Source organism: Papio anubis, chromosome X (assembly GCF_008728515.1).
Source record: "Papio anubis isolate 15944 chromosome X, Panubis1.0, whole genome shotgun sequence".
In the NCBI taxonomy this organism is placed as follows: Eukaryota; Metazoa; Chordata; class Mammalia; order Primates; family Cercopithecidae; genus Papio; species Papio anubis.
Genome location: NC_044996.1, coordinates 25248411 through 25269629, shown reverse-complemented (window position 1 = coordinate 25269629; position 21219 = coordinate 25248411). Strand labels below are relative to the sequence as shown.

Genomic DNA, 21219 nt, shown 5'->3' with positions numbered 1-21219 from the left:
CTCAAAACTCTTACAAAGTAGAAGCAAAGGCAAAATGTCCAATATTAAGCAAGGACTAAGTACATTCTGCCATGAAACAGGCCTTAATAAGAGGCCTAAAGCCCTTCAAATTTTGAATGTTTAAAAGAAGTAAACTTCCTGTGGGCTGCAAGTCACTGGACTGTGCACTAAACCCTCATGAGATTGTCCTCTAGCTAGTAGTCCAGCGATTGCCCTCAAATGTTGAAGGATACATTGCAGTCTTAAAGTCAAGAGCTAATGTCTACAGTTCCTTTCAGTATGTGTTCAGGCTACAGACCAACATGGGAATCCACACCAAGATATCCATGTCAGCCAGGGGACTAGGTCTATGCAGGAAATTCCAGAGAACGAACCACCTCAAACTCAGAAGTGCTGGATCCTTCAAAGTTCCCTGGACCCACCTACATACACAGCTGTGTGGACTCCAGACCACCCAACAGAAACATAAACCTAACTGCAAGCTTTTCCCCACCTATGAACCATAGAGCCAAGGATTCAAACCACAACCCCCACCAAAAACAGGGCAAATCTAACTCCTCAGCAAAATCCAGATACAAATTAAGATATTAAAGGCTAGATGAGAACCCTTAGGTTCGAAAGCCCTGTGTCATCTTTAGTCTAGAAGGAATAAGGGAGTCATTTTTGGCACCCATGATTCACTGAGGTAAAGACCACAATGAAGTCTCAATGAAGTGCATAGACAGATAACTCCAGGACTAATTATATGAACTGGGAACCAACTGAGCTAATACCAGCCAAGTCTTCTTACCAGTGCTCACCTTGCTTACTTTTGTAGTTTGCCATCATCTATCAGGAAGGTGTTTCTTTCCTGCATCCCACCATGTTCATCTCCCTGGAATGTCTCTTATGGTGATGATGAACAAGTGTAACCCTTGGCAAGGCATATTCATAGCCAAGTTCATGTACGGGTAAAAATGTGTGGACTCACAAATCCACAGAGGACGGACTATAAGAGGAAATTAGCTCCTATAATAAAAGACGCTGCATGTCAATGATTAGAAGAGACAAATGTTTCATCAGACAAACACAGTGACCTCCTTTCCTTTTCAAATGAATGTTACAAGTACCACTTTTAAATAACCTTTTGGAAGTTTGTTAACTAATGTCTATTTCTTGCACTTTGCTGAGTATCACTGGGTTTCACCTTTTCTAGCTGAAGATTACAAAACTACCCATCCCCCACTATCACAAGACAATTCTTGCAACAGGATCTTAGCTTATACTCATGTATAAAAGAGCCTGCAATTTTGACACAAGGATCTAGAGTGTAGTGTGCCCCAGCCTCTAGCTAGTGAATAGTTCTCTACATCTTTGGCATAATACACTTCTTATTAACAGTAAAGAATTAACACTTCTTATAAACAGTAAAGAATTAAAAATTCTGAGTCCCCACTCTTTTTTACCACAACAACTTTGAGAAAACTAAGAAAGCTACATTTTATGCACACCTGAGTTTGGGACTGAGATTCATTGTTGCCGCAGGTGCATATGAACAGAATTTCTAAAGTTGGAAGCATGGGGCAATTCCTACTGGCGGCTTCTATGGGAACCAGGCTACCAAGTCTAAAGAAAGCAAGGTGAGAAAGGAGAGCCAAGACAGAAACCCAAGGGTGTCTGAAAACACAGATGCACACATAGCAAGGCACAGTGCAGGCAGTTAGAATGTAGGAGGAGCCTGAAAGATTTAATTCCCTGAGCCAATGAATACAGTACATTTTTAGCTGCTTTCTGCAGACCTGAGCAGGGAAGGCCTGAGACTCGGGATTGCTTTGGACATGCTTTTCAAATATCTGTTTAACATTAACAGGGGTGGGAAAACTGATTTTTTATTAATAAAACAGAGTCATTTAATAATTTACTTTCACTGTGAAGCTATTTTAACAGCATGTTTCCTGCTAGTCTTCATTCATGTTCTCCATTTTTCTTTTGCATATTTCTGAGCCAAACAATTTCCTGAGAGTCACACTAAAGGATTTTAAAGTTTAATTAATAAATCTTTTGCTGCTATTATCAGCACTATGCCATGCATTATTAGGTGTCAAAATTAGGTGTCAAAATTTCAACTGATTTGAACTGTAAAGTGAGTTTGTGGTCGTGTTGTTTGTTTGGTTTTTCTTTTTAATTTTCACTTGAGGATGTTGTCAGTTTTGGAAAGAGCAGAACCAATTTACACGTCACTAGTTCCGTGAAGTCGTGTATGGAAACCTGAATAAACTGGCACGATATTGCTAGTTTATTCCAGTAATGTTTTAGGGCCCATCTAGATTGGCACTGTGGAAAGCCTTCCAGCTGGCTGCCTCTTAATTGGCTCACTGGATGACTGGCCCGGGTGGGGGAAGAATGCTCCATGAGGTTAAGGGTATTGCTGAGGAGTGGCCACATCTCCCAGATTGGCCTTAAGAGAAAAAAAAAAAAAACACTAATTTTTCCGGCATATTTCTGCAGTGGGAGGCAAGTGTCCATGACTGCTCCTGTAACTCGTGCTTGTCTCAGTGGACCACATACTGGAGTTGACAGTGGCATTACCATATGCTCGGCAACTCCCTAAATCTGCATTCTTGCCCCTATACATGTAGTGGTACTTCGTGAGAGGAGGAGATGGAGTCACTCAGGCATGGGAGTGAAGGGCAGGCTTGCCACAGAAGAGAGGAGGGATAGAATGCAGTGGGTGTGCATAGAGGAAGCCGGTTACAGTAGATAGGAGGACTTAGCTCCAAAAGCAAATTCATTCCACCTGATCCATTTAATCTAGGCACTAATTGTAACTTTCACCTGTCCTCTGTCATTTTTCAGTGATACTTTGGCATTCTCAGCAAGGAGAGGGGCATGAGCAGAAGCTGCTGCCTAGTTCCTACTCCCACCCAGCTCCTTAGTGATGATATTGTCTGAATCCCTCCCAATTCTTTCACAGCGTGGAAATAATCTCAAGTCTCTAAGGGAAATGAAAATCAGATCACTCTCTGGAAAAGTTCAGGAGTTTTGTATAAAGGCCAGGGAATGGGGCATTAATCCTAGGTGGTTAAATGAACTGTTAAAACAAATTGGGTTTTTGGGCTTATTGGCCTAGACCAAGACACAGTACTTAGTACTTGGGGATAGGAAATATATATATGTGAAAAATGAAACAAGGTCATATGCTAGAAGTTGTAAGTATCCCTCATGGATACTTTTGTCTTATGTATGTGGTCCCCAAGACAAATAAAGAAGAGATGATTCTAAAGAGGGAAGGGAGGGTGATTTGAATCTTCTAATTCAGTGTTCTCGACCAGGAATGATCTTATCCCCTTTGGGACATTTGGCAATGTCTAGAGATGTTGTTGGTTGTCACAACTGGGGGCTGCCACTGGCACCCAGTGAAGAGGGGCCACTAGCCTTAGCACTCTACAATGCACAGGACAGCCCCCACCACAAGGAATTATTTGGCGCAAAATGTCAATAGTATTGAAGCTGACAAACCCTGAACTAGAGCAATGGTTCTCACACTTCAGTGGGCATGAGAATCACCTACAGGATTTCTTAAAAACAGTGCTGGGGCTGGGCACGGTGGCTCACGCCTGTAATCCCAGCACTTTGGGAGGTTGAGGTGGGCGGATCACCAGGTCAGGAGTTCGAGACCAGCCTGATCAACATGGTGAAACCCTGTCTCTGCTAAAAACACGAAAAATTAGCCGGGCGTGGTGGTGCACGCCTGTAATCCCAGCTACTCAGGAGGCTGACGCAGGAGAATCACTTGAACACAGGATGTGGAGGGCGGGAGAATCACTTGAACACAGGATGTGGAGGTTGCAGCGAGCCAAGATCGTGCCACTGCACTCCAGCCTGGGCGACAGAGTGAGACTCCATCAAAAAAAAAAAAAAAAGTGCTGGATCCCACTCCACTTTCCAATTCAGTAGATAGGTGTGGAGTCAGAATCTGCATTTCTAACAAGTTCCCAGGTGACACTGAGGCTGATGTTCTGAGGAGCATATTTTTGAGAACCCCTGCCCTAGTTCTTCCCCCCAGTTGCCCTTTAAATTATCCCCCTGCTTGAGAATGTGGTTACACCGACCTTAGCCTGGAGCGTTGATGCTATCAACGCTCACAAAGGAGAAAGCAAGAAGCTCCCTTTTAAGCAAGGAGACTTCCCAGAGACTTAATTAAAGTTTGGGAAAGTATCCCAGGAGGTGGGGGTGGGAGGGGGTCAATAAAATTGATCCAAATAAATTCCTTGCACATACAAAATAAAACTCACATACAAAAAGAAATTTGATCAATAAATTAGTAAATTCAGAGTGAGGAGGGAGTAATTAACAGGCCCATTTAAAGTCATGAGGGCAATTAAATGCAGAATGGTAGCTTCCCACCAGGACCACTGAAGCAAGGAGAAACACGATGGTTTGAGGAGGCCTGGAAGTTAGGGAAGCATATTTCAGCAAGGAGGCAGGAGGATGGAGGCCCGGAATGATGAGATGCTGGGAGTGGGGTTGGGGGCCAGGGGTGGGGTGGGGGGTGGGGAGTGAGGGGTGGGGTGGGGGCGGAGGCGGAGGAGGGATATGTATCAGAGCCTTGGGAACCTTGGATTTTGAAATCCTACAAAGTTTAACAAAATTGCAGCTTTGCTCTGGTGTATCTCCCGGGCATAGGAAACTTTTAAGTAACCTGCTGCAAGAGCTATTCAAGCCACACCTGGTCCCGAGCAGTTACTATGTCGAGTCTCTTTATATTGGAGTAAACGAAAGGTTTAATCCCAATTGGAGCACAGCAAAACCTTATTGATAGAGAACAATCCCAGGGTTATCTTGGACACCTTGCCAATCTACAAGATCCCCTGCCAGAAAAGCTGAGGCAAAGCGGACTCCACTACCAGTTTAAGCCAGAGTGGAGGACCACATAGCCCATGGTTGAGGGAAGTAAAGTTCTGAGGCAATTCACTATTGAAGGCAAATAAATAGCTGTCCTATATAGACACTCACATACTAAACATTTTCCCCAAAAGGTGGGACATGAAGGAAACCAAATGTATGACTCATGGCAGAGCCATAACTGTATAAATTGCTAAGATAATCCAAGTTACACCTAACTTTTAGGCTCTCAATAAATGTTAGATAGCTTGCTTTGAGCTTGATTTCAGGGTCCAGTTCCCCATTTCACCCCCAAAGGAGTCCTGTTGGCAACTTTGCAATGGAAAACTAAATTGGATCAGCAGTGAACACGAATCATTGTAATAATTCCTTTATATGTGGTGGAGAACAACATCTTGGCCAATAACTGCATCAACAAGAAGCAGAACTCTTCTCTGCCTCTGTCATACCCCCTGAGACTTACATGAAATTTAAGTACTAGTTTATCATATAATGGTGTTCAGTCTAGTTCCACGCATTTCACTCTGGATTTGTGAAGGGCTGGGAGGTGATTTTCGCTTTCAATGGAGACGTGGTCCCCTGAGACCATTAAGAAGACTCTTTCCAAGCCTGGGAAACATAACTCTGGTATTGAGGGAGGAGCCCACAGTGCAATTCAGAAGACATTAAAGCAGGTGTCTTCAAATATCTCTGAGCCTCATTTTCCTCACAGGTATATTAGGACCCAGCTTAGCCTTAGTGAAGCAGGTGAGAGGTTGCTACGTTTAAAGCTGCTTCCTCTGTTTTTTAATTTCCCTCTGCCATTTTCAATCAGGACTTCCTCATTAGCCGGATGGGAAAGTTTGCAGAGCCAAACCTGCAGCAGATTCCCTCAGGCGATGTTTTAGTTCTAGTGCTTCCCCAGGCTTTAGGCATAAAAGCGCCTCCCAGGGTGAGGTGACTTGCCACACATTTGGCTGACACCTGCCTATGAAGAGAGACGTCTGAAACCACTTTCCCAGAGCAGCCCTGAAGCAGTCAAGTCAGTGAAGTCTTTAGCAGGCTTTCTTCCTAGTCAGACACAGATCCCGATGCACAGCCCGAGGATGAATTCTTAGTCTAGTAAGCACTTCCAACCTGCTGGTCAAGCCTTTGCTGTCACCACGTGTGGCTTACATACCTCTCAAAATGTGAGGTCAGTTAAAAGGCATAAAGCTGCAAAGTCCCAGATTCTAAGAGGGAGCAGGCCATGCAGTCTAAACTCCGTTTGGACTGCAGCATCCCAGATAAAGAGGCATCCCACCTTGGAACACCTCTACTGGGAGGAAGCTCAGCACCCCACGAGGCAGCCTCTTCCACTATTGAACAAATCTAATAATTAAAAGCCCATCCTTTTACCCAGTCTCCATCTGCCTCCCAATGTTTCCTGTGGAGCTACATGGAATATGTCTGCTGATCCTGCTACCTGATGTTGTTTCCATTGTGTACTGTGTCTTAGCAATTATACTAGATGGTTTGTGAGGGCATGGACCATGTCTCCTGCTTCTTATGCATCACTATAGTGCTGGTGACCAGCTCTAAAATTACTGGGTAGTGTTCTTAGTTGTGCTCAGTCTCTTCACTTGTAATCACTGTTTCTTCCCAACCCCGCCCTGTCAAGCCTGAATTATATTGATTCTAACTTTACCCTTCAGCTCATACCAGGGCACTATCATCCAGGGGTAAAGTTCATGGGCATCCTTGAGAAATGCCCACAGTAATGAAAACAATCTGCTTGAACTCCACATGATTCTTCCAACATACATGTGCATGTGTGCACACACACACACCATCAGTCTTTGTACCTAGGTGAATGCAAACACAAATGAACTTTAAGGGCATCCTTGAACGGGGAAACAAATATAAAATACAATATAGAGTCCGAGGAGGGTGACTGAAAAAGAGGAAGTGAGAGCATATTAGACTTCTTGCCTTAAGGTATTACCAGCACAACCGCAGCCAAGCATCTCTCTCCCGGAGCCATTTGTATCTGTGAGTCAGGTAGAAAGTGCAGAACCGTGGATCCCACCCATGGGAGGCAACCTCCGCCTCCCGGGTTCAAGCGATTCTACTGCCTCAGACTCCTGAGTAGCTGGGATGACAGGCATGCAACACCACGCCCGGCTAATTTTTTTAACCAGTAAAATAGTTTGATTTTAAAATAGTCATCAAAGTGAAAATTTCGGCTGGGCGTGGTGGCTCAGGCCTGTAATCCCAGCACTTTGAGATGCCGAGGTGGGCGGATCACTAGGTCAGGAGATGGAGACCATCCCGCCTAACACGGTGAAACCCCATCTCTACTAAAAAAAAAAAAAAAAAAAAAAATCAGCCAGGAGTGGTGGCGGGCGCCTGTAGTCCCAGCTACTCAGGAGGCTGAGGCAGGAGAATGGCGTGAACCCCGGAGGCGGCCGAGCTTGCAGTGAGCCAAGACCGCGCCACTGCACTCCAACCTGGGCCAAAGAGCAAGACTCCATCTCAAGAAAAAAAAAAAAAGTAAAATTTCCCAAAGCTGGGAGTAACAGTCTAGAGCCAGTGTTGGGAGGAGGGGCCAGGCCTCACTCAGAGCCCAGCTTGAGACCCCTGAACCCCACCCTCCCTTCCAGAGGGAGGGAGGAAACAGCTGAGGAGAGCCCTGAGTCGGTCCTCTCCCTCATCCCTGAGGCCAGCTGTGCTGGGCCCCTTGAGGCTAACAACTCAAGCAGAGGATTGGGGGGAAGGGAAACAGGTAGGAAACAGAAATTAGAGGTTAATAACTCCAACAACATCCACCCCCAAAAAAACAAAATAACAAACTTGACTATGAAAGGACGATGGAAGATGAATACTGATAAACTCTTCAGCTCCCCAGAACAGCCCAGTCTGGGCTGGGTTGAGCTGATTGGAGGAAAAGTCTTGAGACCCAACTGCATGTTACCTCTGGAGAATAAATATTCTAAGAAAAGGGGAAAACCATGAGGCAAGCCTCTGTGGTCAAAGTCAACGTAGCTGACAGGCCTGGTGCGGCCCACCTCCTGACCCCACTCACACAGGGAACAGTTGTGCAGGTCTGGATAGAGAAGAGGTCAAGGGCTTGGACTGGGGACCCTGAGCTGCCAAGGTGTGGGGCCTCCTTGCAGTTCCCATACAGCAATGGCAGGAAGGCCAGCAGAGGCCCTAGTAGAGCTGGTTGCCCTGCTCCTGAGCCTGGATCAGGCTGTCCTTGCATTGCAGGCAGTGAACCCCCATTCTTTTGGGGCTGCGCTGGGGGTAGCTGGAGCTGGGGAGTGGCCAGGTCCTGCCCTCAGCGTGGGAAGTGCCAGGACCCTCCTCTGCCACATTGTTAATGAGCAGCAGGCTCTGGCGCTCTTCCTCAGGGCTGATGGGCAGGTTCAGCTCTTCTTCCTCCTCCCTGGAAAAACCAGTCAGGTTCCCTGGGAAGCAAAAGCCTACTCTCTTTGGTTCCGGGAGAAGGTGCCTGGACCACCTCATCTCTGTCAACAGGGCTATGGGCAAAATGGCGCTGCAGCTCAGGGAGGGCGTCACATTCAAAGGCTATACCCTGAGCCACAGCGGCAGGTGGCGGAGTATGGTCCACAAATGCCCACTGCCAGCTGGCCAGCAGGTCCTCTTCAGAGGTGACAGACCCGGCTGGGGCACTGAGTGTTGGGGGCACTGAGCTGGGCTGGTGGTTGGGTGAGGCCTAGGCTGAGGCAGGGGTGCTGGGCACTGGGCTGGGGTAGGCCCGCTCACTCCCCTCCTCCACCAGGCTCAGCGAAATGGCCTGGCGGGTAGCGTAAGTGCAGTTGGGCAGGGGGCTGTTGCAGGGGATCCAAACCTTATCCTTGGAGAACTCTATGACCCTGCAGCCAGGATACAGTGGGTGTGGTGGAGATGGGGTGGGGTAGGGGCTCAGCTTCTCAAAGGCTGGCAGGGGCAGCTCTTCCTCCGGGGAGCCCCCAGCAGTACCCAGAGAGTGGCACTCCCCATTGGGTTGGGTGGTGGGGCTGCCAGGAGCTGGGGGACTGGCTGGATTACCTGGGGCACCCTCACTGATGTCCACATGCACAAAGACATCTTCAGCCACGGGGCGCCCAGCGCTGCTTGACTGGGCTGAATTCAGCAGTAGAGACTCTGGATTCTGTAACACTCGGGCAATGACCAAAGTAGGCACCACAGCCGCTGGGGCTAGGCTGGGAGCAGGACCCGGGCTGGTGGCCTCTTGACCACTGCATAGTAGCTCACCACATCCTGTAGCTCACAGGACAGATGGGAGAACTCGTAGTTTTGGAAGTGGGACTTGTTGCACTTGAGGAGCTGCACAGCCAGGTTGCAGTCCCCCTAGTTCCGCTCGTTGAGCTCCTCCAGCTTGTTGATATTGTTCTTGGCATCCAAGCAGCTTGTTGGTCAGTTCCACGATCTCCCAGTTCGGCGTCTGCCTATCCATCTCAGCCTTCTTGATCAGTGTGTGCAGCTTGTCCTCCAACTCCTGGTTGGTCTGCTGGGAAGCCATGTAGCTGTTCGACAGCCTGCAGAACTTATCCTTAAACTTGTCCAGCTCCTCGTGGCTCTGGCCCAGCTCCAGCTCCAGGCAGTCCTGCCCAATTTCCAGCTTACATTCCAGCACCTCAGTGCATCTCGTGGCCGAGGCCAGGCACCGACGAAGCTCTTCATTATCCTGTTGCGAGAGCTTCATCCTTTCCAAGTCAGTCAGGGATTCCTCCTGCTCAAACCCGGATCCGGGAATTTCCAGTCGCAGCTCCCGATGCTCTGGTGGTGTCTTACGGTAGGGTTTCTTAGCAGGGGCTGCACTGGTCATTTTGGGAGGTGACACCTCCTCCACCTGCATCTGTTTGTCGGCAGCTCTTTCTGTTCCACTGTCTGGGAGTGAGCCCCCAGCTCTCCACATCCCATGGCCCCTCCACTTCCTTTAGCCAACAGCTCTTTCTACCGTTGCCAGCTGCGTTCAGGCCGCCATCTTGCTGTGGGACAGGCCAGGTAATGGCCAGGGCTGTGGGAATCCCCACGCACTTGGCGCCTCCCGTCATCGGGGGCGGGGCCCCTTTGTAATTGTTAAACATATGTATGTTTTATCTCCTCCTGTAGACTGCAGTCTCATTAAAGGCAGGGACTGTGATGGTTATACTTCTGCATTTACTTCAAGGCCTGGTATAAAAAGGGGCACACAGCCAGGGCTTAATTAAATAAACGTTTGGTTTAGAAACATCTAGAACTGAAGACTAGCAGTAAGTCAGGTAGACAACTTAACCTAAGATCCTTGCATTATTAAGAGTTTTTTGAAACACTAATTGCAAAGCATGCATCATCATAGTGTGATGGAACCCCCTTGGCAAAAGATGCCCAAATCCTCTCTTCTTGCAAACCCAAGACACACAACCTGTTGCTCACTATGCTGTTTTTCACACACAAAGTTCCATCTGGGCACATCCTGGTGGTCCCTTGTCAGTGTGGCCCCTGTGAGCTGTGTCTCCAGCAGTGGGGATGGGTTTGGCTGAGCCATCCACAATCCTATACTTGGGACACAATATTTGTGAATATTACAGATGAGGCTAGAAGCATAACTTGGAGAGAAATGCCCACCTTCACGAGAAACCTTGCAAAGTTCTCTTGAAGAATCGCCTGGTTTCTAACGGCCTTCCTATAGCAAGAAGGAAATGAACACATTGTGTAAGAGAGTTTTTGTATATGACTGGCATGATAGTGTGACAAGTCCTGGTAAGACTTCCTCAAGCATTATGAGCATGTGTGTACAGAACATGGCTCCCAAGGACATGAAGTAGGCGGGATAGGCAACGATCTGTGTACTGCGAACATGCCTCGAGGACTTTTGTACATCCTCTACCTGGTCTGGTCTCTTCCTCCCACCCCTCATTACTAGGTCCTTCTCAGTCTTCAGGCCTCAGCCTAAATGTCACCATCTCCAAGAGATCTATAAGGAAAGCTCCCTTACCATTATTCCTCATTTCTACTTGCTTTCACAGCATTTCCCATAATTTGTGATTTTAAAGATATATTTATTAACTCATTTTGTCTGTATCACCATACTTAGAGTTTAATAAACTCCAGTGAAGACAAGGCCATCCATGCCTGTTTCACCCACCTACTGTATCCCGCACAGGACTTGGCACAGTTAGTACTCCAAAAATTCTTGGAATAAAGTATTATAAGACCCTGTGACAGAACGGAAAACACAAAGAATTTCAAGTCAGCTGAGCTGGGTTCCAGTTGCAGTGTGGTCATTTCCTAGCTGTGTGATGTCAGACAAATCACTTAACCTCTCTGAGCCTCATTTTTCTCATTCTTATCTGAATTAATATCACCTACCTCATAATGCTTCTGGAGGGGGAATAAAATAATTAATGAGAAAGTATTTGGTAGAGTCCTGAACAGACATGAATTATTTTGGTATTATGAAAGATGCCTGAAATAGTACCCCTGCTTTGTCTCTAGGATGTCCTAGAAGCACCTGAAAACTGTACCATCAGTCACACCTTTGGATTAATGCTATGGAAGACACACATTACATTGAAAACTATTGTGTACCTTTAATATGGGCATTTGACCTTATCATTCACCTGTTGTATTAGTCCAGTCTCACACTGCTATAAAGAAATATCCAAGTCTGGGTAATTTATAAAAGAAAGAGGTTTAATTGACTCAGTTCTGCATGGCTGGGGAGATCTCAGGAAACTTACAATCATGGCAGAAGGCAGAGAAGCAGGCACCTTCTTCACAAAATAGCAGGAGAGAGATGGGAGAGTGCAGGAAAAAACTGCCTCTTTTAAAACCATCAGATCTCGTGAGAATTCACTCACTGTCACAAGAACAGCATGGGGGAAACCACCCCCATAATCCAATCACTTCCCTCCCTTGACATGTGGGGATTACAGGTCCCTCCCTCAACACGTGGGGATTATAATTCAAGATTAGATTTGGGTGGGGGCACAGAGCCAAACCATATCAGCTGTCTTAGCATTGACTTAGCTGAGAGCAGGGCCCAGGCTAGGCGATTTCAGGAAACGGGTGATGGAAAGAGAATCTTGAGATGCCTTAAGCTTACAAGACTTTGAGAGAGTAAATGCAGGCCAGAAGAGGGGCAACTACATGGTGGGGACGGGTGGGCGCCTGGTGAGGCCTAGGGGAAGTCAGAGTTGTTAGGCAGAGGGAAGACATAGAAAGGGAGGTGGAGGGGTCAGCTACAAACTTTCTCTACTTGGCGTGTGTGTATATCAGATACACTTAACTTTACAGAAACCATGTATGTGCATTGGAGAGAGGGGAGGAAAGCCAAAGAGCAGGAAACGGACACCAAGGGAGCTGTACTTAATCATAATAACCATTAGTATTGACTTTAGTGCCATCTTAAAGGAGCCATTTGTTATAAGAACCAACAGTCAAAACCCCAAGCCAGTCAGGCTTTGTCTTATGAGCTCTAAAAATAATGGTATTTTGCTGTTCATCTGTTTTAATTTTCCAAATTCAAATGCAATTTGAAATCAATTCAAAAATTGATTTCTTTCTTCTGAACAGAGAGACATTAAAAGGAGAAAGGAAGGAAGGAAGAAAAAAGGACAGACAGGCTAGGCTTTTTAGTGACTCACATAATAATACCCCAAAAGCAGGAGCCCGAAGCAGTAATTATTTCCCTACCTAAGAAGTATGAAAGGAAAATGGGTGAGAATTATGACCACACGAACAATATATAAAACCTCTCTAGAGCCGGGGCCAGCAAATCACTTACCTGCAGTTTCAACAACAACATATAAAAGCAGAAAGAAACATAGTTAAGGTCAATTGGCTCCTGGTTTTTAAAGTACCACCTCATTTTAATCAGCTCCCCATGCTATTCTGCGTCTCCAGCTGGAAAACCGGCTAAGAGAGATTAGAGTTGTTTGCTCTTTTTTAAGCAGCTTCAAAACAAAGTGGAAACAGTTGAGTGATCTTGCAGTTAAGACAGCTTGGAAAAGGTCAGCAGATTATTTTCCAGCCAGGCCTTTTGAGGGTATCTGCATTTAGGTAGAGTCACCACAATTCAAGTTCTGGCACTCTACCTTACAAGATCTTGGTTCTGTCAATTTCCGTAGCCTCAGGGCACTGATACAATAGCAAAACTCACAATAAACAGATACAGACTGGACCTCCAAGTTATTCATACATGATGGTGGGATGAACCTATCCAACAACCAGAATACTTGGGCCCACTATTTAGTTCTTCAGGAAATAAACTGAACTCATAAAACAACTCTATAGAAGTGAAAATGAAGATGAACTGCATCCATATCAACCTAGGTTCAAGGATTCATGTAACTTAATTCTTTGGACCTTGGTTTTCTTACCTGTATAAAAGAGAATATTTACTACTTAGCATTGTTTTGCATGATATTTGAAATCACTTTCATGAGCTGAAGAGTATAGTACAAATGGAAGTGATTGTTTTTGGCAATAAGAAGGCAGTTTTGTGCACATAGAATCTGAGAAGGGGGAACTAGAGAGTTCTATGGGGAATTTTATACCACTCCACTAGATCCTCAAAAATTCCATACTGCACTACAGAGATCACCTTTCCAAGGACTCAGTCACCACATGTAGTCTTTGTCCTTTGGACCCAGCTGGAGATGTTGAGAAATCTCAGATTTGTATCTAGCTTGTCTTTTTCAAAATTTCTTATTAGACACCAACAGCTTCCATCATTCTGATATCTCATAAGCGTATGTGGAAATCAGTGATATTTCAGATATCTCCCATAAATTTCCTCTGAGATGGAGGCCTTCCTGGGGACTTTTCCCAACCTTGGCAGCTTACACCTTCATGCATCTAAGGGGTGCTGCTGCAAAAATTGCACTTACCTACACTGGGAAGATTCATGTGGCCTTTCATTTAAGGGGAATTCTTTTTCTTACCAGATCCACAAATTCTGTATGTGTCCCTCTGTTGAGAGCAACAAGGAATTCTCCCTCAGAGCCAGAAGAGGGAGAGGTGAAATTGGGGAGTGGCAGTGACCATACAGAAAGGATGGTTCTAGATCACTGGGGAGCTAATCACTTCTCTGGGCCAGTGAAACCCGGACAGGATTTGCTACAGGAAGAAGCAGGACGCCAGGAAACAAGAACACCCTGAGGCAAATATCAGAAGTCAGAGTGATAAACCCAACAGGGACTTCCCACTTTCCTTGGAATCAAATTTAAGCTTCCGATCATGGTCCATGAGACCCTGAGTGATCCGAACTCTGCCTGCTTCTTCATCTTCAAATTATGTACTCAACGCCTGCTCCATTCACACTGGCTTTCTTTCTGTTCCATAGACCTGCCCACTCATTCCAGGCTTAGAGACTTTGTACCTGCCATTACTTCCATCTGGGGTTCTCTTCTCCCATATTCTTGCCTGAATGAGTCCTTCCCATCACTCAGGTTTCAGCTCAAATGTCACCTCCTCAGAGAGACTTTCTTTGATGACCTTTCTACTAATGTTGCCCATTCCATCAGCCACTCTCTGTCCCATTGCCATGTTTTCTTTTCTTAATGTCACTCACCTGACATTATAGCACTTTTTTTTTTTGTTTATTATCTGATCTCCTTCAATGAGAGATAGAACAAGGAACCACAATAGGTGAGATTAAGGAACTGTAAGTCAGAGCTTTTAATAGACTGTAAGGAGAGACAAATGCTGAAAGCCAGGGAAGAAATGTCTTCTCTTGTGCATGTGTATAAGCAGACCGGATCAATTTAAATGGACTGGGGTCAACGGGATGTAACCTGCATCAAATACCTACTATATAACAGCCACTTTTCATATATTATAATCACAGGTTTGCAAAAGATTGAACACCATGCTGATGGTTCCAAGGAATACTAATTCCCTGTTTCCTTATGTCCATGGAGGAGAGGGACAACTGCTCCAATACCTAGGAGGGAACTGAGCTAGAATTCTGCATTTGCTCCTCTCCACCACAGAATGGGCAAACTTAACCAGAAAGTAGAGTCACTTCATTGAAAGAATAATGTGGGTCTGTCTCTTTTCTTTCTAGCATTTTTCAGCTCCTGGTCTCCATTTTGTAAGACTATCTGAGTGAGGACTCTAAATTGAAAAAGAGGTCTTCCATTCTCCAACTTCTAAGACTACAGCTAATTTTAACTTGGGGTAGTCAGAAGTCTCACTTTATCTCATGCCTAAACCTTACCCTCTGGTCAATCTTTAACAGAGAATTTTGTCTTTTAGATATAAGCAGAGAGATGGTGGAGTGTGTGGACTTAGACCACTAGGGTTTTCATTCTGGCTTTGACACCTACTGTGTGACTGTCGATAAGTTGTTCAAGATTTCTGTCCCTTAATTTCCTCTTCTCTATATTGAAAATATTAATCATATTTACCTCATAGGTATAAATATTAGGTAATATGATACAAATAAATATCTGGAAAACCATTAATAAATTTTAGTTATTGTTACTAATAAAAAAAAAAAGTAAAGAGGAGACATTGAGCTACATCTAATTACTTGTGTTTGTTCTCAATTGGTTAGAGCCAAGCAGGGTAGACAGGTAGACAGACTAGCCTCAAAAATCTTCAATATGGCCCAGAAAACTTAGTAAATAAACACAAAGAGTGTTATTTGTGGATCAAAGCATTATGTTAAGAGACTAAAGTTTGTGGTGAGCCTCACTAGCACTGGGGTTTGGAGCTTTAAATATGGCTTCATCTGGTTTCTCAGGCTTGGGTATGGGTCCATGATATGCAAGAAAAGACCTTTCTTTGGGGTGTCTGGGGCCTTACAGGGATTTAGCTTTGAACAGAGATAAAAGCGAGCTCCAGAGTCAGGAGAAGCACTCTGGGGTATTTAGACTACAAAAGAAGTAGAATTTTTCCGGGTTTAAGAATCCCATGGGAAGAGGGCAAAGTCTTTTTTTTTTTTTTTTTTTTTTTGAGACAGAGTCTCACTCTGTGGCCCAGGCTGGAGTGCAGTGGCTGGATCTCAGCTCATTGCAAGCTCCGCCTCCTGGGATCACGCCATTCTCCTGCCTCAGCCTCCCGAGTAGCTGGGACTACAGGCGCCCACCACCTCGCCCAGCTAGTTTCGTGGTTCTTTTTTAGTAGAGGCGGGGTTTCACCGTGTTAGCCAGGATGGTCTCGATCTCCTGACCTCGTGATCCACCCGTCTCGGCCTCCCAAAGTGCTGGGATTATAGGCTTGAGCCACCGCGCCGGCCGGCAAAGTCTTTCCTAGAGTTAGGTATGGCTTACCTGGAAACCAGAAGACCACTGAAGCTAGTGTAAGCATTAGCTGATCTCTAGTATACGAGATTAGGCAACAGATTCTTCTTTTTTTCTTGTTAGGGGGAAAACCCCTTGTTATATTTCTCAGCTAGGAATATAGTCTAAGGCTTTAAACCACAATAGCAGCTAGATTTCTTATGAGTTAAAGAGAAATAATGTAAAATTTGGGGGCTTTAAATAGTTAGTGTTGGGTGGCTTTATATCACGTGCCAAATTCTGTCCCCCTTGATCTTGACTGAAACAGCATGTAGTACCAGGGAAGCCTTAGAGGGACAAATTTTGGATCTGTTTGGAAGGTCCACAGAATCCCAGGAGTCTCTTTTTCCACCCTCCATTCAAATTGCCTATTCAGGAGGATGAGGGCTTCTTGTTTTGTAATTAACAAAGATAAATGGTCTTTTTTTGATATGTTCTCCAAGAGCCCTACTATCATAGGTAGTGAGTGATGGCCAGTTACTCTAGCACTGCTTCTTCCTTGTTCTTCTACCTCTCCCATCTCTCTTCCCAGCCTTTGCCATCCACTTATTCTACTGACCCCAAACTGTGAATATTTCTCAAGTATTTGGTTTCGTTTACTTGGCTATTTTCTGCCTTGTGCTCAGTAAGCTTAGCCACTCCCAAAGTTTTAGCTCTCTCCATCATGCAGATGACTCTCCTATTGGGTCCTACCTGCGCTGTGTTTCAGATCTGCATTCACACCTTCTACATGCAATAATGTGCTAGTAAGTGTTTAACAATTGGCTCATGACAGTGGGTGCAAGGCAGACTCTGATTTCTAGCTTTTGCCAATTTCCATGCTATCAATATTCCAACCATGGCCAATTTCAAGCTACCAATATGAGGTCACTGAACACAGAGTTGAAAATTGCACAATGTGCACAATTGGCTCTCACAAGCCAGAACAAGCCAGATCCCCACATCACTGTGGCTATAGGTAACCTCCACTTGGATGTCCTGCTGTCACCTCAAACTCCACACCTTCCAAGATTAACATCTCTCCACAAACCTTCTCTTCCAAATTACTTTCTCTCTGTCCATGGTATCTGTTAGAAGGCCATTGCATTCCCCAGGCCTCCTGTTTTCCTGATGGAGTCACCACTAGGATAACATGCCTGGCTTTTCTGGAGCACCTCATTCCCTTTTCCTCAAGGTGTGACTTAGCTTACTAGTGAGGCTGATGAAGAAACTATACAACTCTGTTCCATCTGTCCAGAGGTCAGAAAACCTCAGCCTGTGAACCAATTCTAGCTCATCACCTGTTTTTGTAAATAAAGTTTTACTAGAACACAGCCATGCTTGTTCCATTACCAACTGTCTATGGTTGCTTTCACACCGCAGCATCGGGGGCAAGTAGTTGTGACAGAGATCAACCATATAGCTTGCAAAGCCTAAAATATTTACTATCTGGCTTTTTGCACTAAAAGTTGGCTGATCCCTGTTCTGCGGCTTTCTCTTTCACCTCTGCCTGCCCTGAAAGAGTGTTTTAGGTTGCTCTCAGCCATATGGGAATCTTACAGGATGACCTGTGCTCCTGGAAGGGGAGGCTACAGTTGTCCTGGTGTGCCAATTACTATATGGGGAAATCTGCATAATTCACAGGACACTAATAATCACATCTTGAACTTCATTTACTTACTGTCTCAATTCTCACTTGTTTCAGAACTCAGGAGAGGAACAAAGAGGTATTACTTATTTCTCCCTAAAACCCAACAATACTGCCTATTTTCTGATTTTTCAAGTTCAAAATCGTGACGTCCTCTTATATTCTTCGCCCTTTCATCCATGTTATCCTGGCATATGTCCCTACAAAATATCCCTCAGATCTTGTTCTCATCCCAGCTTTTATCACCACACGTACCTGGACTACCTCAGTAGCCTCTTCCCACCCCTACTCCTACATCCTTAATTGATCTTTCTGCCTGTAGCCTTTCCTCAATCAACTAGCTCTGTAGTAGGCACTGGAGGTAGAGATGAGTAAGTAATTGTCCTACAAGGAATTTACATTCTTTTGAGGGAGAAAGGCAAAGGCAAATAAACAGGCAATTGTAGCACAGTGTGAGAAATACTAGGTATGGTATTGCCAGATCAGTCCTACTGTAATACCACTTTTATCATGCTGTTCCCCTGCATAAAAACTTATCATCCCACCTGCTGCCTGCTAACCAAAGCCTATTTCTGTACAAACAAAGGAAGAGAGATCGCTTCGGGGGTTTGGGGCTTTTTTGGGGGTTAGGGTAATTGCTGTTTCTTAGAACTTTAAATTCTTTTTGAGAACAGAGATACATGCGCTAATGGGAAGAATGTTTAAGTGTTGACTTTTACTAGGTGACAGCCAATTTGGGGCAATGCATACATTGTTATCTCTGGAGAAGGTACTCTAATATGGCTATGTATCATAAAAATGAGAAATAAAAATTACAGGGCAGCTTTCTGTCCCAGTTTGGTCACTTTAATCAAAGTAACTCTCTGTACAAAACAATTTCAGAAGCTTAAGAAAGGGGGCACACATGAAAAAGACAATCCCAAAAGATTCAAGGGCCAAAACTTCCATCCTACTGGGACCAGGCGGCAAGAATTGGAAAAGCAGCCTCACACAGATGCAGAGGTAAGATTTTTTGGACTCTTCACTGGGTTCTTCCATTAAAGGAAAGAACAAGGCTACTAGGTGACCACAGGCTGGATTACTAACCCTCTTAGGTAAACAGAGCAATAAATTGTGGTGCAGTAGTGACTTTGACCTATGACCTCAAAGGACAGCTCAAGGTTTTCTCTCCAATCTTTTAAGTCTAGGACACAGAAACTCCTGTTAAGGCTGAAAGTTAAAATGGCCTCTAAGAACCCAATCTGTCTACCTTGTCAGAAGGTGCAACTCCTAGTGGTGGAGTGAGGTTCTAATCTTAATTACGCAGAGACTTGAAAATTACTGTTAGTCAGGTACATCTCCACATTACTCCCTCTTCATCTTCTCAATTCCATCCCTTTCGGTGTTATTTCCCACTACTGGAAATGTCTTCTCCCTCCTTCATCTCTAACCATCCAATCCTAGCACAATTCCACTTACCCAGATACCAGTGTACTTACAATCAGTACTATGCAATTTAACATTTAATTGTTCTCTAATCCTTTCCTGATGCCTACAATAATCACTCCCAGGAATTAAGACATTAATGTTATTGTTAAGATGAAAATTATTTAGTTTATTGTAGGTGCTCAATAAACGCTTGACAAGTTAAATTACAAAGTTGGTACTTTGGAAAAAGATTAGGAAATTGTGCAAATGTGCTTCAATAACTAGGCCATTACCAGTAATTACAAACCAAACACCATTGTCTTACAATTTGGTGGTTTGTAGACCATGGATTTTAGTCAGACAACCTGGATTCAAATCCCAGTTCCACTACTTGCTAGCTGTGTGAACTTAGAAAGTCACTTAACCACTCTGGGCCTTGGCTTATTCATCTGTATAATGGGTGTAAGAAGAACTATCAACCTCATAGGTTATTGAGAGGATTTAATACATATGTATACATTATTTAACAGAATGACTATAAGTGTTGGTTTACATTGTAAGTGTTGGCTGGTAATATTATTTTAAATTGCTTTATCATATTAACTAAACAGGGCCTCCTAGAAATAGGACACAAAACATGTACAGTATTCTGATGGAAGGAATCACTAAGAAAAGGGCAAAACACAGACAGAAGCATGGAAAGGGCAAGTTCAAGGGAGGAGCCATACAGAGGGGCCCGAGAGGTCTGTGAAAAGACATACTATGAATGAAGACTCCTAAATTTGGAGCACTTAAAACAAATTTCTCCAACTTCACAGGTTTATCTTTGGCTGGTTCTCACAGTGACTGGAGTACTTCAGTTTGGTCCAAGTTTTACTCTAAGAAAAAGAAGAGCTAACACTACACTTTTGAAAGACTCCATTTGGTTTATTAAGTAATTAACTTCCTGATGCACAAAGGACAAAGCACTGAGGGGCCCTATGAAGCCAATTAAAGCCCAAATGGCTGGATTGCTGCAAAGAATGGGTACACAGGGAAAAGCCTTGCCTTTCTCATGCTACCTCCCACCAATCTACTAATTAGACTGGGGAGACAAAGAACGGATGATGAGGAAGCCAGGAAATGCCAACCTGAAAATGGCTGGGAGGTCTGGGAACCAAAAGGAAATAAGGTAAAGCTCAGGGTATTCCTCAGTGAGTGTTAAGCAGGAACCAGGTGTTATAGTTTGGATATTTGTCCCCTCCAGATCTCATTTTGAAATGTGATCTCCAGTGTTGGTAGTGGGGGAGGTGTTTGGGTCATGGGAGAGGATCTCTCATGAAGAGCTTAGTGCCCTCTCCATGAATGAGTTCATGGGAGAGCTGATTGTTTAAAAGAGCCTGGCGTCTCCCTTGCCCCCTCTCTTACCACATGACATGATGGCTCCCCTTCCCTTCTGTAATGAGTAAAAGCTTCCTGAGACCTCACCAGAAGCCAAGCAGATGTTGGTGCCATGCTTGTACAGCCTGTAGAACTATGAGCCAAATAAACCTCTTTTCTTTATAAATTACCCAGCCTCAAGTATTCCTTTATAGAAATGCAAAATGGGCTAATACACCAGGCAGGTACAAAGCAATTTATTCCCTTTCCATATTATTTGAAATTATATTTTGATACATATTGAAATCTCCTTGAGTTGTGGAACCATTTCTTATTCATTTCCCTTTTTTTCACTAGTGTCTAGCACAATGCCTGCAGAAAGTAAGTGTTCAATACACGCTTTTGTTGTTGTTGTTTTCTTTTTGTTTGTTTTTTAGAGACAAGGTCTTGCTATATTGCCTAGGCTGGTCTGGAACCCCTGGCCTCAAGCAGTCCTCTTACCTTGGCCTCCCAAAGTGCTAGGAGTGCAGGCATGAACCACTGCACCTGGCCCCAGTACAGGTTTATTGAATTGAAATATGTTTGTATGTCAAAAATGGATAAGGATGGGAGAAGTGCCTCTCTGGGTCTCTATTTTCCATTTGTAAAATGGCAGAATAGGCTGGGCACAGTGGTTCACGTTTG

At 44.6% G+C, this 21219-nt stretch overlaps 1 long non-coding RNA gene and 1 pseudogene across 4 annotated transcripts in view; both read right to left on the bottom strand.

Annotated features, from left to right (window-relative positions):
* Positions 1–21219, bottom strand: part of LOC103880880 — a 120381-nt gene that overhangs the window by 23672 nt on the left and 75490 nt on the right. For 3 of the 4 annotated variants that reach the window (XR_004180670.1, XR_004180669.1, XR_004180671.1), the window contains one exon: positions 801–1008. This is a non-coding gene — a long non-coding RNA (uncharacterized LOC103880880). Of the gene's footprint in view, positions 1–800; positions 1009–6564; positions 7016–21219 lie in introns of those variants that run through there. The other variant, XR_642155.4, reaches the window with a different exon arrangement.
* LOC103880879 lies at positions 7337–11561 on the bottom strand (annotated as a pseudogene).